Below are 18,309 nucleotides of genomic sequence, written 5' to 3'. Positions count from 1 at the left end.
AAAAGAAATAGAGACATACAGGAAGAAAACAGAACAAAGAAAGAAAAAAGGCACTGGGACAAGTCTTATCAATTAAATGTTTCCACTGTTAACTTTTTTTCATCTTCAATAACTTTAGTATGTATATCAGTCAGATGATTCATTAACAATTAAAGATTACTAAATTACTTCACCTACTGTAGAAAATACCAGACCCTCTATTTATCTTTTCACACCTGGTCACAGACACAGTGGTACAGCAGTATTTATTTGGTCTTTGTATACAACAAACATAGATGTTATTTAAAGTCTTTTTTTTTTTTTTTGATGCTATTTAAATTCTCGAATGAGTATCCATTTTTAGGTAGCATATGCTATCGTACTGTGAACATTTATGAAGTCTCCATGATTATTCATTTTAGAAATGCTATTAATATTAATTGCATAGATTACTAAAAACCCATGGCAACAGGAGTAACATTTTGAATGATATTAATGTAATCTTTCTATTATTTTCCCAGTAGGGATTTTCCAACTGGTCCACCTGAGGCATCCATCTCTCTGGGAGACTAAAATATCTAGGTAATATTCAGCTTTTGACATGCAAAACGGGTTTGCACAGCAAATTAATATCACTGAGAACAGATTTTTTTAAACTCCTCTGGTTTCCTCTGTTGCCGTATTAACCACAGAATTTCTTTAGCCGTGTTGTTAATTTGCTACCATGTTAATGACAGAGTGGGAGGCCTCAGGCTTTGTCCATCATGGGGCTTAAATGGAGCCTGAGAGAAGAAGGCCATGATATAAAAGATGTAAATGAAAGCTGTGTCTCTCTGGCCTTGTAATATTATAAGGGACTAAGAGAGATAAGCCAGGAGCAGATACATATAGATGTCTGCCCAGATTTTTGCTTATTTGGAGTTGGCCTAGAGAAGGGCAGGTACGTTAGTAAGAAGACTCTTCTTTCTTATGTCATCTAGCAGAATGCCCATGTTGACCTCATCAGATTCAGTTAAATCTGATGGTCTTTACTATGACCAGTGTCACTCAGTTCCTGATGTTCAGCCATCCAGCCAATCCTTGTTTTCCTTGAGGCAAAAATAAGAGTCTAAGTTAGCAGCTTTCCAGAGAGTTTAGTATAACAGGGGCCCCAAGGTGGCTTCATAGCAAGACATGCTGAGTGGACAGCTTGAGCTGGGGTTGTGAGGGAGTCTAAGGCAGACATGCCATAGGTTTATAGTAGAAGCTTAGGTGAAATTAAGATAGCCAAGAACTCTCACTGGGAGCATCACTTGAGCCAAAAGAATTAGATCCAAATTCAAATCTTCCTGATCTTGTGCACTGGAGGTCTGTAGGGTACAAGACAAGACAGACCAGAGGCATCACCCAAGGACCAGAAGTTGAAAAGACAGCATAGGGTCCCAGAGTTACTCAACACTAAAGGGCCGTGTAACAAGTTCTTCATACTCCTCCACTCATACATCCACTCACTACTTAGGGATTAAAGAAGAGAGTAAGTGAGATTATCTAAGAGAAAGAACACTTTATCTTTTTTTAAAATCCCCTGGAGAGTAAGCACCACCTAAAGGGACTGTTTAAATTATTGGATTTTATTAAGCTTTAAACAATTGGCTTTTTTTCCTGGTTAGTTAGTAAAGGAGTGGGGTTGGGGCATCAGAAGAAAGACCACCTCATTTAAAGGCAAAATTAAGACATTATTTTTTCTGTACTTCCAAACTTCAGTGTAATTTAACATTTTCTACTCTGATATATTCAAGTTCTTTAATGTATCACATCTCTTAACCCTTAGAGATAGGGACTCAAATTGACCTTTACCAACTCTTCTTCATTTGATCTGTTCAATGTTTTTAAGTGCCCTTTGTCCTCTTTCCTACAACAACCTACTCCCCACCTCTTTTTACTTCACTTAGACCAAGCCTTCTAAATTGTATTCTCAATTCATGTCTTCTTCTTACTGCAGTCCATCTAGACTGTTGTCATACAAATTTTACTGAAGAACACCATGTATTTTGCCATTTCTTTACTCCAAAACCTTCCTGCCTAAAAAACAGATTCCATGTCCCTCAGACTGGAATTGATAATTTCTTAGGCAGAGTCCCGCTCCATTAACAGATCTGTTCAGGATCTCTGGAACAGAGTACATGTTCCCCTACTAGGGCTTTGTACTGTCCCTACTTTCGCAGAGATCTTTCTTTCCATCTGTTCCCTGTAGAATGCAAATTCAAGCTTTAGAACAAAAGCCACCTCTTCCAGAAAGTCTTTCCTGATATGTTCAGGCAAAAATCATTTTTACTACTTTATCTCAGCATTGTTTGCATGCATGTTAAATCAGTGTCTTGGTCGTATCTCCTCCATTAGACTAAATCCTTTATGTGCCTTGCCTTGCACATGGCTGTTGTTCAAAATATGTTGATTTTCTTGAACAAATAAAGGGAGGCAATAAATCTTTTCAACTATAACACTGGATTAGTAATGTCAAACAACTTTGTATTATTTAGTGTACATGGGCACTGAATGATTTTTAAGGAACAAATTAAATAAAAATAATTTCTTATGCCATGTAACACATCTTTGTTGTTACTGATAAGTTAAACAGGAATGTGTGAAAAGTAATTGCAAACACTAACAGTTGGAGCTTAGCCCAAAGCCTATAAATACCTAAAGAGGACTCTTGAAGACTGAGGTTGATGTTAATGGAACACATTGTTCTATGTAGGTTATATAAACACACATTTTAAAAATACAAAATTAGAATCATGTTTGTAGTTCTCTACCCACTGGATCTTAGTAGTCTTTATTTTCAAACCACTTGAAAAGAAACAAAGGAAAACTTATATAACATGAATGAATTTTAATATTTTTGACCCCATGTATTTTTAATAGAAATTTTTTTCCTTTGAATTATCCTGCATAATATTAATCCTGAGGATGAACATGTTTTCAAAATAATCAATATCCTATAATTTTAAATTGGAGAAGCAATATTGGACTTCACATATTAAAATAGTTTGGTTTTCCATCTACTTAAAATTTATTTGAAATGTGGACATTCTCATCTCATGATCTCAGTCTCCACAGGCAAGGACAATGCATATTTTGGATTCAAATAGTGTTTCCTTTCCTTTTAATTCTTGCCTTGTGGAATAAGAAAGTTTGGATGACCAATAAAATGGGACTTTCAGGCATCCCTCTAAATTGTAAAAAATAAAATCAATGAACTGAGTAAGTATTCCTTAGATAATTGAGATCTTTTATAGACTTAGAATTCTTTTATGTTAGGGTAATTTTTAGTATAGGGGACATACTTAAGGAGAGGAAAATAATTATTTTCCCATTTCCTGTTTCTTCTTCAAACTAGATGTGAAAACATGAAACTCGATTAATCTAATTTGAAAATTATAACATGAGCACAAAAAAGGGAATCTGCATTTCAAATGGAATCAATTCTTGGCATCAGGAACTCTCCAAAGGGAACGAGTTTTAAACAGATGAGCCAGTTCAAGAGAAGAATTACACTTTAGCAGACAAAACTATACTTTAGTAGTATAAACTAAGTATTACACTTTAAGCAGAAAATGACCTGTCCTGAAAATATGTGTGCCTCTGAGTGTTTTTGAAAACAGATTGGGATACTGGGCTCTCATGATGTGCATTTAACTATAACCCAGCAGTCACCTTCCTTGCCCTTCCTGTTCAGTGGAAGGAGACACAGGGAGGAATGTCACTTCCCGAGATCTCAACCTTCTTCTCCTTTTTGGCACATATTGATTGACAGCCCCTCATACCTCATTTCCCTCCATTTGGTTTATATACACAAGGTGACTGTTTTTTGGGTTACATGAGTGGGTATGTTTGTTTGGTAGAATTGATGAGCCCTGACCTCATAAAAACTGTATTGGAATGGTACAAAACACAATTGTTTTCAAATCCAGTAATTTTACAGCCAATTAAAAGACTCTTTAGAGAAAACATAATGCATTTGATCAAGCTGAAAAATTCAGTGATTCATATGAATGCATGTCCCTCTTTTGTTGTTATTTATTTATTTTTTTAAGTTTCCATCTTATAAGCATGGCCCACCAGCCAAGGATACATTTGCAAAGCAAATAATATAGACTTCTACTCTATAGTGTTTTTATTACATGGTTAGTTTAGATATCTTTCCTTTCCCTAGTGTAGCATTTTGATAATTGGTTGCTTCCTTTCTGCAATTTAGATTCTAATTCACTCTTTAAATCTAACTAGGAGGAAATTTAAGTTAAAATGATAAACATGATATCTAACATACACTAATGAAATTGTCTGAAAAAAAAGATGGCTTGCATGTATATCTGTTTAACATGTTTCATCAAAACTGTTGCAGTGGTATGTAATTTTAATGTAAAATTGCCCTCTTTGCAGGGAATTGAGCCTGCTGCTGGATCTTTAAATTTTCAGTGTCTGTTGTCATAGCAACCAGAATTGACTCCGGTACCCACTGTGTTCAACATAAATTAATTTAAAGACATAGCATTTGAAACAGTTTAGTCAGTTTTAAGTCTGTATCTGGCTAGGCCTCAGATTCCAATGCTGTTTTGTATTTAAAATGTCATTAAAATGTGTTCATTTCATGTTTATTAGACTTATTTGTAGGGTTCAGTGCCTTAAATGCGATTTAAGAAAAGATGTTGAAAACCAGTTCCTGAATTATTTGTGAGATGCAAGCTTCTGATAATGTCGAGTATTTCCTTTTTAAAAACACTGGGACATTGCTGTTTGTCCGCCCAGATACCCTAGTATTATCTGAATAGATAGCCTTTCTACCAGAATAAATCCTCATGTTGAATGCTTTAGTCAAAGATCCCTCAGGCTCTGCACTCTGATAATCTTCTCAGAAGAAGGAAGCTGGCTATCTTCTGCCACTTTTTATGCCTAATCAGTCCCTATTACCTTAAAGAGACATGGATTTTCACATTTAATCATTCTAACCAGCTTTAACGTATTTTTTTCATGTAACTTTTAGGGCATTTGGTTTTCAATGTAGCACAGTTAAGAGACCAAAGAAATAATACATATATTATATGTGTATATGTGTGTAATATACATATATAATACATTATGTAAGAACATATTATATATAACATAATAATAAATAATAATATATATAAATAATATATATATATATATATATATATATGGGTCTTTTGGTGAGGTTCAAACCTGTCTTGCTTTCTCTTTCTGACCTAGGCAATTTTTAGACCTGAACCTACAATTCATACTCTGTTATTGTAAAGTAAATACATGGAAGTATACTACACATTGTGATGTGAGAACTTAAGGAAGAGAGAAACTGTACATATGTTAACAACTATATATTAATATATTAATAACACATTAACATTTTATATGATTGATATAATGTATCTTATTTGAAATCATCTAATTTATTGCTATATTTATTTTGTTATAGGAAAATATTTCCAATATTTTCTAAGAGTTCTTAGTTGTCTAATAAAAAATATCAAACCTTAGGGCACCTGTGTGGCTCAGTCGATTAAGCCTCTGCAGCAGCTCCAGTGGCGCAATCCGTTGGCGCGCGGTACTAATACGATTAAGCCTCTGCCTTCAGCTCAGGTCGTGATCTCGGGGTCCTGGGATCGAGCCCCACATCAGGCTCTCTAAGCAGAGAGCCTGCTTCCCCCTATCTCTCTGCCTGCCTCTCTGCCTACTTGTGATCTCTCTTTCTGTCAAATAAATAACTAAAATCTTAAAAAAAAAAAAATCACACCTCATTTCTGAGGAACGAATTTGTTTTTCATGGTGTTATTGAGCTTTATGTCATGCTTTTCTGATTATGGGAAATATTTCTTCTCTTCCTTTCAGAAAGAAGTGTGATTTTCTCTGAAATGGTTTTGTTTTTCCTGAACCGTCTAATGCTAACTTGAAGTCATTTGAACCATAATCCTTCACTTTTGGATTTAAAATGATAGACTAACTTGTGGGATTTAGGGAACACTGCCTTCATATTTCCTCTGAAATTAGAAAGAACCCTGTACATTAAATATTTAGAGCTTCAGTTGTACACATAAAGCTCAGCTGCTAAATCAGCCAAAGGTTTATATGCATGAGTTGTTTTCTACCTTGCTATATTGATATAAACTAGAACAAGACATTTAAGGCAAAACAGAAATCTGTTACAGCCCTTGTATGAGACATTGATGTCCACTAGACAGTGTTATTAATAAACCAGTAGAGACAACACAATGAAATTTGAAATTTGCTGCTCCTGAGGGGATTTTATCTATCTATCTATCTATCTATCTAGATCTCTATCTATCTAGGTATCTATCTATAGAAAGATATCTCAAATTAAAATGTGGAAGTCTGAAAACTTTCCTGTTTGAATTAAGTCCCATGAACACCTGTCCCTAGATGAATGTGTCATTAATCATTACACTAAATCTTTTATTGATTACCATAAGTAAATTTGGAAATTTATCACTAGATTCAACTGAAACACATTTTTTAAAGGAAGATTGAGACTTCCTTAAGTAATAAACACATACTTAGGGATTAAAAATAATTATAATTTAATGTGATAATTGACCTGTAATCACAGGCTTGATATGAATGGAATCTGATGCAGTTATTTTTATAAAGACCCAGAGGGGGTAGGAACTTTCTGAGCTGAGAGTTTTCTTCAAATTACTCTTACTTCTATCCTTAGAAGTTTAAGTTTGATATGGTGACACAGATTCAGAGACTTGGGAAAACAGGAGTCACTTTTATAAAGCATTACCATGAAGCTTGTGATCATAGCTACATCCTTCCCTAATCTGAGCATCCACACTAACTGTCTGAAATAAAGGGGCTTCTAGACTCACATGACTATTTTTTTTTTAATTTTATTTATTTATTTGACAGAGAGGCAGGCAGAGAGAGAGAGAGGGAAACAGGCTCCCTGCTGAGCAGAGAGCCTGATGTGGAACTCGATCCCAGGACCCTGAGATCATGACCTGAGCCGAAGGCAGCGGCTTAACCCACTGAGCCACCCAGGTGCCCCTCACTTGACTATTAAAGTTACCCCAAGATGGATTTATATCTTCGGCTCCATCCATATTGCATGGTCATAAATAAAATAAATTATGGAATAATACTAATATTTTGGGAAGTATTTCTCTACCCTCTCCCCTTTCTGTTCTAGTCAGCTTCAGCTATCCAAATGTCTAGGAAGAGATCAAAGTTTGCTGGACAAGGAATGCAAAGACAGTAAGTATCTTCTGCTCTGTCAAATAAGATTATAAAGGAACACAATAGCCAGGCAGCTTACGAAAGACAGGATTCCCTAATTCTCTTTATTCCATTCCTTCTCTTAATACTTGGGGTATTAAGGTTGTAGGAGTCTGCTTATAGTATTCTTCTATAGAATAGAGCAAAATCCCCTTTTGCCTTTGACAGCAGAGCTATATAATGGTTCTTAGTTACAGTGGGGGAAGTATATAAACTACAAGAAGGCACCTTTTCCTGGTCTGGAAGTTTTGTTAGAGATTGCCCAGGAAACAAAAAGAAGGAGGTCTTCTCTCCAAGTCAGAGGGTGAGATAAGTCAGAGAGTACCCATAGGTTTGGGAGTGGAGAAGATTAAAAGGGATGGGGAGTAGGGGAAGGTGTCATCTTGTTCCTCATGTTGGGCTTTGAAAAGTTATCACTTCTATGGTTGAACCTGTGCCATTTTTGGAAGCTGGGCCCCATCAAGGAGATGGCTCAGCAGTGAGGAAGGAGTCTGTACAGCTCAGACTAATGTTTCTAATGTGGCATTAATGCAGAATTAAGCCAATGAGTCCATGATAGCGACAGAAGCTGGGGTTGAGCCGATGGACCTAGAAGCTGGAAGAAAAATGTGACAGGTACTAGAGTCGGTAGGAATGGGAGCTGAGGTGAGGTCCAGTCAGCCTTTGTCCTGCCTATGGTAGATCTGAGTTCCAATAAATGCAAGTTTTAGTTCTGAGTGCCAGAACGGGCAGCTGCTTTCAGATAAATAAATAAGGATGTCATCCCAGAAATCAGAAAACTTTCTAAGGACTCTCAGTTCCTTCCCCTCTGCCACCAATTCAACCAATTGCTCTCAGCATACATTAGGCATCACCTTGGGAAAAGAACCTGGGGGAAACGGAGAACATTTGCAAAATGGAGCATTTTTGTGCAAGAGAGATTGAACACTGCTATCTATAGAAACTACTTAGATTTTCAGATTGGACTGAGTTTAAAAAACTGAATTGAACTGCTTCCACCCTTTTTTCTACCTGTCTGCTCCATTCTCCCTCATTTTTTATCTCTCCAGGACTCCAATTACTATATGTCCCAAGGTAATGGAGGCTTTGTTCATTATTTTTTTCACTCATGTTTCTCTCTGTGCTTTTGTATAGATGATTTCTTTGGACTGTCTTCAAGTTCAGTGATCTTTTATTATACCCAATCTGCTATAAATTTCATCTGTTGAATTTTTTATTTTGGATTTTTTCCATTTCAAAATTTTATTTGGTCATTAATTATTAATTGATATCTCATGGTTTCCACATCTGTTCTGAAATTCCCTATCTCTTCATTATATCCTATTTTTCTCATAGATTCTCTAACATATTTATTATGGTCATTTGTCTGTTAATTCTAATATCTGGCTTTATCTTTGTATAGTAACTATGTTTTTTTCCCTCTTAACTATGAGCCATATTTTTCAATTTGCTCATATTGCTTGCATACTGGGTAATTAATGATATATTATAGAAACTCTGGATTCCATTATCTTCCTCTGGACAGTGTAGTTTTTTTTTTTTTTGCCCCCCAATCAGGCAGTTAACTTGTTGGTAAAACATTTAGTCCTAGTTTGTAGGTTTTTTTTTTGAAATGTTGGAAATTTTGAGAGAGAGAGAGAGAGAGAAAGAAAACACAGAGGGGACAGGCAGAGAGAGAGGGAGAGAGAGAATCCCAAGCAGACTCCCTGCTAAGTGTGGAGCCTGACACAGGGCTTAATGCAACTAGATCCCTGAGACCCTGAGATCATGACCTGAGCCAAAATCAAGAGTCAGCCAACTGACTGAACCACCCAAGTGCCTCTTGGCTTATAGTTTTTAATTCTAACATGTGGTTCTTCTGGAACTTTAATGGAAATCCTGATGTATTTATGAACTTTAATTCCGAAATCTGACTTCCCTATAGCATGCATTGGCTGAATTCTCTGCTAACCATTGCCTCCCCCCAGCACCCTACATATCTAAGTTTAGGAGCTGAAGGTTTGTGTGGGGATTATACACAGATTTATACATAGAAGGGGGGGGGTTCTCTTCTGTAGTTCTCTCTTTTCCCCCTCTCATTTTTAGCTATTCAGGCAGTCCCTAATTCTCTCTGCTGATTCTCTTGCAATAATATCTCACTTCAGTTCTATCTATCCTAGGCTGTAGACTGGGAAGTGCCATTAGGCGAAATGCATATAAATGTGGTTCTCCACCAGTATGTTTCTCTTCTTCCCAAATCCTATCTTCTTTAGTTTATGCTGATTTTGTCACTGCTAGCCTTCAGATAGTAGGACTTACCCCAGTCTTTCTAATTGTTACCAGTAGGAGGGCTTGTCTGAAACAAGCTACTTGACCATTATTTAAAAACCAAAATTCCTAAAGTAGGAATGAGCTGTGGTATAGAGACCAAGGAACAATGATAGGAGATAAGGTTGAAAATATAAACAAGAACTTAATCATGCAGGGTTTTGTAGGCCTTGGCCAAGATATTGAAATTTATTCTAAGCGTTATATAGGCACGAGAGAATTTTAAGGAGTTGTTTAATTTTATTTAAAGATAACAGTGGTAGTTCTACATGATCATATGGTAAATAATAGTACTGATAGTTCTTCATGGAAATAGATGGCAAATAGTAATATTGGATAGGATATTAATAATAAGAGATACATTTTTTTAAAGCTCTCTTTGGCAGTGGTCAAATTCTAACCATAAATTATAACAAACAAACAAAAAACCCAAAAAACAAACAAAAAACATATAATTAAAAAAAACCTTTGAACCATGGATACAGTGTGATAATTAAAATTTCTTTTCATCTGAGCTCGTTTGACTGAACCAAGTATCATTTTTCTGTTATCAAAGGTTTTTTTTTAATAAATCTTTTTTTTTTTTTTAAGATTTTGTTTATTTATTTGACAGACAGAGATCACAAATAGGCAGAGAGGCAGGCAGAGAGAGAGAAGGGGAAGCAGGCTCCCTGCTGAGCATAGAGCCCGATATGGGGCTCGATCCCAGGACCCTGGGATCATGACCTGAGTGGAAGACAGAGGCTTTAAACCATTGAGTCACCCAAGTGCCCCTCAAAGGTTTTTTTTCTGATAGCTTAGACTGCTTCACATTTCTTCTGGGAAACTGATGAGCCAGGGTTGCAGTTTATTTGTTAATGTTTTAGTCTCACTAAGGAGACTGTAAAAATGATTGAAATTAAGAAGAAATCCTGCTGTCAGTTCCCGAATGAAAACCATGTGCCTGCTAAGGAAAATCTCTGAGATTTCTTCTTGTGTGTGTGTGCATGCACAAGGGGGCCAGCAGCCAAATAAAAAAACAAAAGGGAATATTTACAGATCCATCACATGCAAATCTGTTCTTTAGGTTTGTGAGGCAATCCTACTTAACTTTTTTTATTTCAGGGCCTTCGGTGCAATTTTAAAGAAACAGCACACATCCATGTGGGAGCAATGAGGAGGAACTGTAGCATCTGGTATGACTTTAAAAATAACTTCCTACTTATATAACTGAGATTTCACTAAAGATCAATGAGATTTTTCAAGTCTGAGACCTGAAGTTGGGATAGCACGAAATAGTTCTTTTGGAAGCTGTTGATTCATGTAGCAGTGCTATTTTGAAAGAAAAACATTCTTACCCAACAAGCAGATGTTAACAGACCACAGCCCTGGAGCCGTAACTCTAGGTTCCCGAGATCCAAGTTTGTGTTCTTGGCTTCATTTACAATCATTAAGAGCCTGTTCCTTTTAATTACTTCTTTATTGATCTCATAGCACACATTTCTTCTAGTCTATACAAAATGTCAACTTCAGTGGAAGAGGCAGGACTGCATTCACCATTTGCAATCGAGCCAGCCTGCTTAACTACAACACAGAATGTTGCTCCCTAGTCCGTTGTGTCTGGATGGCAATGTTATGCATGATATTGTAGGCTTCTGAGACAAAAACCACTTTACTGCTTTCTCCGCTAAACCCGTTCTGCTTTTGAAATATGATGTTGTGGAACTGTCTTTGGTTTTTCAAATCTGGGAAGCTGGGGGAACATGTTGAAATCCAAACTTACTTGTGGCCAATCCAAAAAGATATTCATTGGGTTATCTGTTAAACTTTCTATGGAGGGTGCTTTTTCTTTTTCTTTTTTTTTTTTTTTGTTAAAATTTTATTTATTTATTTGACAGAGAGAGATCACAAGTAGGCAGAGAGGCAGGTAGAGAGAGAGAGAGAGAGAGAGGGAAGCAGGCTCCCTGCTGAGCAGAGAGCCCGATGTGGGACTCGATCCCAGGACCCTGAGATCATGACCTGAGCCGAAGGCAGCGGCTTAACCCACTGAGCCACCCAGGTGCCCGGAGGGTGCTTTTTCTAACAGGAAATGGGTCTGTAAGTTTAAAGTACTCCCTAAAGAATTCTGAGCTTTGACGTGTCACATTAAGTGTCTTTTATCTCTGATAATTAAGAGCTTTCTGAGTATTAGGTCATAGAGCTCAGTATATGGTAATGGATGTTAATCCTAGGTCTTCATGCAAAACTTTTTTTTCGGGGCATGGATAGGGTTAAAAAGTGGGTGCCCATACTCATTTTTTGACAAACTATAAGCTCCTTCTATGACTTATTTATCTTGTGTTCTTTTCGATTCTACTTATGAACTTGCTGCTCCCACGAAATGAATATGAAGTTTGGGGGAAAGTGAATAATTGGAACTGATGTATATTTTGAAAAGAAAGTTTTGTAACTATGGGCACATAGCATCCAAAAGAAGAAAGGAAAGGATGTGGGCACATATGTTGAAGGCTGCGGGAATGCCCAGCCCATGTTTATGGTCTGTCATTCTATCATCTGGTCATTAGCATTTCATTTTGCTCTTACGGTTGTTTTTAATAATTCCTGCCTCTTTTGAGTCCCAGGAAAATAACTTATGTGTCCTAATTGGCCATCTTTGCCTTATTTCTTGAATTATGCAGATTTTCCTCTAACCCCCCCCCCCAAATCCCTCTACTCCAAATAATAAAATTATAAACAGAATAAAGTTAAAAACAGACTGAATTTACTTAGGCCACAGACTCTACTATCATGTGCTATAAGAAACATTTGCTTTCCTAAAATCAGATTAAATATCATGAAGATTTTTTTTTTTCATGGAGAAGGAAGTGGGCCCTGAAATTTTACGGAAGCATTATCATTGTGGAGGGGAATAAGGCAAAGGATCAAGGAAAAAAGTTTTGATAAAATACTGACAGGAGTAAGTTTAGAAAACTTACAGCTCTTTTAGATAAATATATATATGTGTATATATATATATAAATTTAAGTAAATATAAATTTAAATATTTCAATAAAACTCAAATAATACTGCTTTACTTTTTAGTTATTTTTTATACTCCTAACATGGGCATAGAACTCACTGTGCATTTAAGCTGGGGCCCCCAATGTGGCATTTAAGTTGGTACCCAGATTTATGTGTTCTCCAGGTGACTGGCCAAGTATTGCTTGATTGGGCAGATTCCCTCCAAGTTCATTTAAAACCTCAGTAATAGCTAAGTGCTGGGATATATCTGTTAGCCATCTATGATGCTATGAGATTACTGTGGAAACTATATTACTGTGGAAACTACATTATTATGGAAACTAAGCGCTAGGAAAGGACTTGCAATAACCTTGTCATTAAATCGCGTGTGAGAACTGGAATCCAATAACCTTGTCATTAAATCGCGTGTGAGAACTGGACTCCTCCGTGCTGACCCCATCCCAGTCTTTATTTGGCCTTCTCTTTATGGATTGGATTGCCTCCATGCTCCATCTTTCTCACCATCATTCTTAGACCTGCTCTCAGATCATCCCTCCCAGCCTTCCAAAGCAATCTTCTATATACTTGATGTATGTAAGGCCTCCTGGTTTATTTGGAATCCATTACTTCCATTTGTGCCTTTATGGAGAGACAAATTGGAGACACGGTGACTTCGTTTTTTTTTTTTATACCTTATTGTTTCTTTATTTTCATTTTCTACTGAAAATTTGCCATCCCATCAAGTAAACTGCAATACAGGTGACAAAGACCAACCAAACCCAGCGTATTCACATTCGGTCATTTCTTTCCGAGTATTTCTCCCATCCTTCAATGTCTAACGGTGCTCGGGCTGAGTCAGTGCTGAAACTCATCAATGCTATTGGTGGCTCTCCAGCACCTATTCCAGAAGTAATTTTGGTTTTTTCCCTTGTGCTCTGTGCAAGCAAAGCCTTTTTAACTGTCACTGAATCCTTGGGGATGCTATTGGCTACCTAAAGGAAATATTCCTTTCTAGAAAGAAATATCTGTCAGGGTAGGCTCAAGTCATCAACAAGCTCTTGTACTCTTCAACCCATCACATCCAGCATCTACCAGTACCTGCAGGCACTGGGAAGGAGGGGAAGGGGAAATTGCGAAAGAACTGTGTCACCAGGGTCTCTTGCCTCTATGCTCCTGCGCTAAAAATAAATTAGATGAGGAGCGCCAGGAGTCAGTGATATAGTGAAGGGAATTCTTTGAAGTTGTGCTTATCAAACTTCATCAAGCATGACAATCACCTGGAGAGCTTTTGAAAACAAATCTGAGACTCTCATTCTGTAAGTTCAGAGCTTGGCCAGATATTTGGAATTTTAATAAGCTATCAGTTCATCTGATGCTGCATATCTAAGGACCACACTTTGAGCCATTCTGCTCTAGAGCAGGAAGTTGCAAATTTTACTGTGTCAGACTCAACTAGGGTTTTTGTCTTCCTCTGACTTATTTCACTTAGTTTAATACTCTTTAGCTCCAACCACATCATTGCAAATGGCAAGATTTCATTCTTTTTTATGACTCATTCCATTGTGTGTGTGAGTGTGTGTGTGTGTATACACCACATCTTTTTTTATCATCAAAATGATACTTGTCCCTACTTGAGGGACACTTGGACTCCTTCCATAATTTGGCTATTGTAGAAAATGATGCTGTAAACATTGGAGTGCATATACCCCTTCGAATCAGTATCTCTGTATCCTTTGGGTAAACACCTAGTAGTACAATTGCTGGATCATAGGGTAGTTCTATTTTTAACTTTTTGAGAGTCCTCCATGTTTTCCAGAGTGGCCACACCAGTTTGCATTCCCACCAACAGGGTAAAAGAATTCCTCTTTCTCTGCCTCCTTGCTGACTCCTGTTGTTTCCTGTGTTGTTAATTTTAGTCATTCTGACTCATTGTAGTTTTGATGATTTGATGTAGACTTCTTGTTTTGTTTTGTAGATTTGAAGTTCATACGTGGAATTTAAGAAACAAAACAGATGAACATGTGGAGAAGAAAGAGAGGAAAGAGAGGCAAACCAGGAAACAGACTCTTAACTACAGAGAAGGAACCGAGGGTTGCTGGGTCCTGCTGGGTATTTTGACTCCATAGTCTGGGTGACCGACATCATAATTTGCATTTCTACCAGTTCCTTGGTCATGCTGATGCTGGTGGTACCGAACCACACTTTGAGAACCACTGTTCTAAAGAATCGAGGTAAGTCACCAGCACTGTATAAGGAGTCCGAGGAGTCTATCAGTAGGGGTTTTGGGGCACAACTAAGACTGAGGTACTCTAAGCAACACCAGGGACAGTAAGGTTCTAGCCGTCCACAGGATCAGTGGAGACATCTGGAGATGTGTTGTATTTTGTTCAAACCAAATTTTATTTAAATTTCAAGAAGCAGGATAGCTTCACCGGACACGGCTTATAAAATTTAGAAAAGAAGAAATACAATGTTCCGGGCATGACTCATTATTTGTAAGTTAATCTCTTTGGAGTACTTCCAAAAAGGCACCAGAGGATAAAAGGCTGGGTGAGATGCAGTCTTTACCAGAGGTGACTGAATGGGTGGACCGGGGACAAACTCTTGCCCTAGGCTCTGTGAGTAAGGAAAAAGAAGGAAGGCATTCGGTGGTGACATTTTAATGAGAATAGTTACACTTAAAACAACCCAGAGAACCCCATCTTCGTAATTTTTGGAGTGGAGTATCTCAGGAGAGTTAGCTCAGAATACCTCAAGTAAATCTCTTAGTAATAATCTATTCATACGTATTTCAGTTCACTCTTAGAAATGAATGTCTCAAAGGGAACTCCATATTCAAGTCCTCATCTGGAAGAAACCTCTCTGTGTGAGAGGACTATTCACAACAGGAAGCTGGGAATCAATCCATCATGGGAATAATTGATTAGAATCACATGGTTAATAGAATTCATGTGATTCTAATCGCATTAGAATCAGACGCTACACGCATGCCTTTCTGTTGCTCTGTTGTGGCTCTTAGGTGAGTCTCCCTCCCCAACTCCCTTTCCTCCCATGCTGAAAATGGTAGCCAGCCTTGTGGTTGAAAATATATGGGATTCCTAAGGGATGCTGGGGCAGAGAAAAGGTAATTAAATACTGGATTTGAGCCTGGTGTATTGAGATTACATTCATAGATTTTATCCACCAAGGGTTTTTATCAAGTCAGGCTCTGTCTTTCCCTTAGGCCGTTTTTTTTTTTTTTTTTTTTTTCCCCCTCTTGGGGGAATCTTGGGGAGACAGTTAATGGTTGAGCACAAATTGTTTCTCCTTGCTGGAAATAACTCAAAATGCATGCATATATGCCTTATCAACTATAAGTAAATTAGGTCACCGTTCCATACATGAAAAAAAACACATATAGCTTCTAGAGGAAGACAATTACAATTGACTCCTTCTGTGAAAATCCTTTAGGAAACAGAGAGGACATGCCAACTGTAGCTTAAATATGTTTGCTTGAAGTAAAAAGTTCTTTCCCAAAGTTGGGCCTCTTCCTGCTAACTCAGGATTTGGAGTTTGAGAAATTGGAGAGTAATCTGCTTCTCAAATCATGCCCAGAGATCATTGCTTGAAATAAGTACATCACTATTAAAGTGATGGCAATCCTACCTTTTGGTTCATTACCCTTTTGGAAGGTAGTGAATTTGAAAAACATCACTTTAAACTTCTCGCTAATGATCCAAAATGAAGAAGATAAATTTGGATAAATGTCAAGAATTAGTCAATGAAAAGGCGGCAGTATTGAATAAAACTGCTATGATTTGCATTTAAAACACAGTTCAGCTGAACTCAATAAACACATTGAGTATATATTATATTCCAGGTGCTGGTGATACAAAGATGAATAAAACATTGTTTCTGTTTTTGCATAATCCCAGTTAAGGGGTCGGGGGAACTGATATAAAATAAAAAATAATACATGAAGAAATTGGAGGTAGAAGGTAGTAGGGGATAATGAATATAGACATTGGAGCTAGATGAAATTTGATTATTTACAATCCCATGCCTTGCTTTAATGTTGTGGCTTTAGGAAACCATTTTACTTTTTCTAACCGGTCTTCTTCATCTCTGGGACAAAAGAGACATTCAACAAATGGAAGCTAACAATAATAAAACTATGTATTGGTAGAGAGATAATATAGGAGAGAGAATGATTTTGAGGGGTTGATCAGGGAATGCTTCAAAGTGGAGGTTGTACCTCTGCCGTATTTGGATATGAATAGGAATTCTCCAGGTAGATAATATTTGTGAATGGATTTGAAGTACAGGAAATAAGACTTCCAAAGTCATATGCAGTGGAAACTGTAAAATCAGTTTAATATTACTGTTGGCGTTCAGTATTTGTGGCAAGCAATTAGAGAAGGGGCTGGAGAGGATGCTGGGGCCAGTTCCTCATCATAGCCTGGGCTCTGATAGGAAGTTTGGACTTGATTCTTTAGGTCAGAGGTTGAAGATGTCCTTCTTCTTCTTTTTTTTTTTTCTGTTTCAATTTTGTTTTATTTTTGTGTATGTCATCCAACATTTAAAAATTGAGATATTTCACTTAAAACCCCGGATTTTTTCTGACTTTTGGAAATTTAGCCACAAGGAATCTGCTTTTGTTCATGGCAACAAATGGTTAAAGCTGAAAAAAGGCTGCCCCCTCAAGGGGATATGTGCAGTCTTGATGAGCATTGAGGAAACATGAAGGTTTTAAGTAGGTTGGTTTTGTGGCAGATAGAACTGGTCCTTGTCTGCTCTTGAGGGAGAGGAGGCCAGGAATTGGGGAGGGGTGATTGAATAGGAAACTCTCCAGGGCTAGGTTAATGGAAGAAGGACTTGTAATGTTATTCAGGTTGGTGGAGAGATGGTTGTGGTTTTTTGTTGTTGTTGTTATTTAAAGAAAATGAGGTTAAACATTACTCTAGGAGTGGGGATATGAATGTCATATAGAGACTTAGTGACTGTTAATTGTTTGGAGCATAGCTTGCAGGGTAAGAGCTCTAATTTTTTTTTTTTTTAAGAGATATCTTAAGAAAAACAGAACAAAACAAAAAGTAAAATAAAGCTGCAATGTAAAATAGGCAGTCATTCCCAGTGTTCTTTCTCATCTCTTCTCATCTCATCTCTTCTCAAAACTAGGAACTCCCCTTCTTCCCTTAACCAACAATAGGTAGATAAAGAATGTCTATGATTGACACACATCTCACAATCGGCAACACAGCATATAACTTGGAGACTATAAAGATTACAAAAGCCTGGGGCGCCTGGGTGGCTCAGTGGGTTAAAGCCTCTGCCTTCGGCTCAGGTCATGATCCCACGGTCCTGGGATCGAGCCCCGCATCAGGCTCTTTGCTCCGCGGGGAGCCTGCTTACCCCTCCCCTCTCTCTCTGCCTGCCTTTCTGCCTACTTGTGATCTCTGTCTGTCAAATAAATAAATAAAATCTTAAAAAAACCAAAATTCCAAAACCCCAAAGAGGCCAGAAGCCTAATAGCTGTTGGGTGAAGGTCCATTATTCAAGAAGGGAGGAGGAACTAGTAAAAGCTCCAAGCACAGGGAAGGGAAGAAGAGGATAATAGAAGGGAGGGAGAAGAAGGAGTCCATGAGGAGACACCGTAGCATTGGAGGGAATGTCCATGTGGAGACATGCTGCACATCTAGGAAGGGATATTTAAGAATGGGGATTAGATAAAGTAGGGATACAAAGCGATTCCAAGGCCACCCTACCCCACTCTGT

The sequence above is a fragment of the Mustela nigripes genome, chromosome 12 (genome assembly GCF_022355385.1).
Source record: "Mustela nigripes isolate SB6536 chromosome 12, MUSNIG.SB6536, whole genome shotgun sequence".
NCBI lineage: Eukaryota > Metazoa > Chordata > Mammalia > Carnivora > Mustelidae > Mustela > Mustela nigripes.
This window is presented reverse-complemented; position numbering follows the sequence as displayed.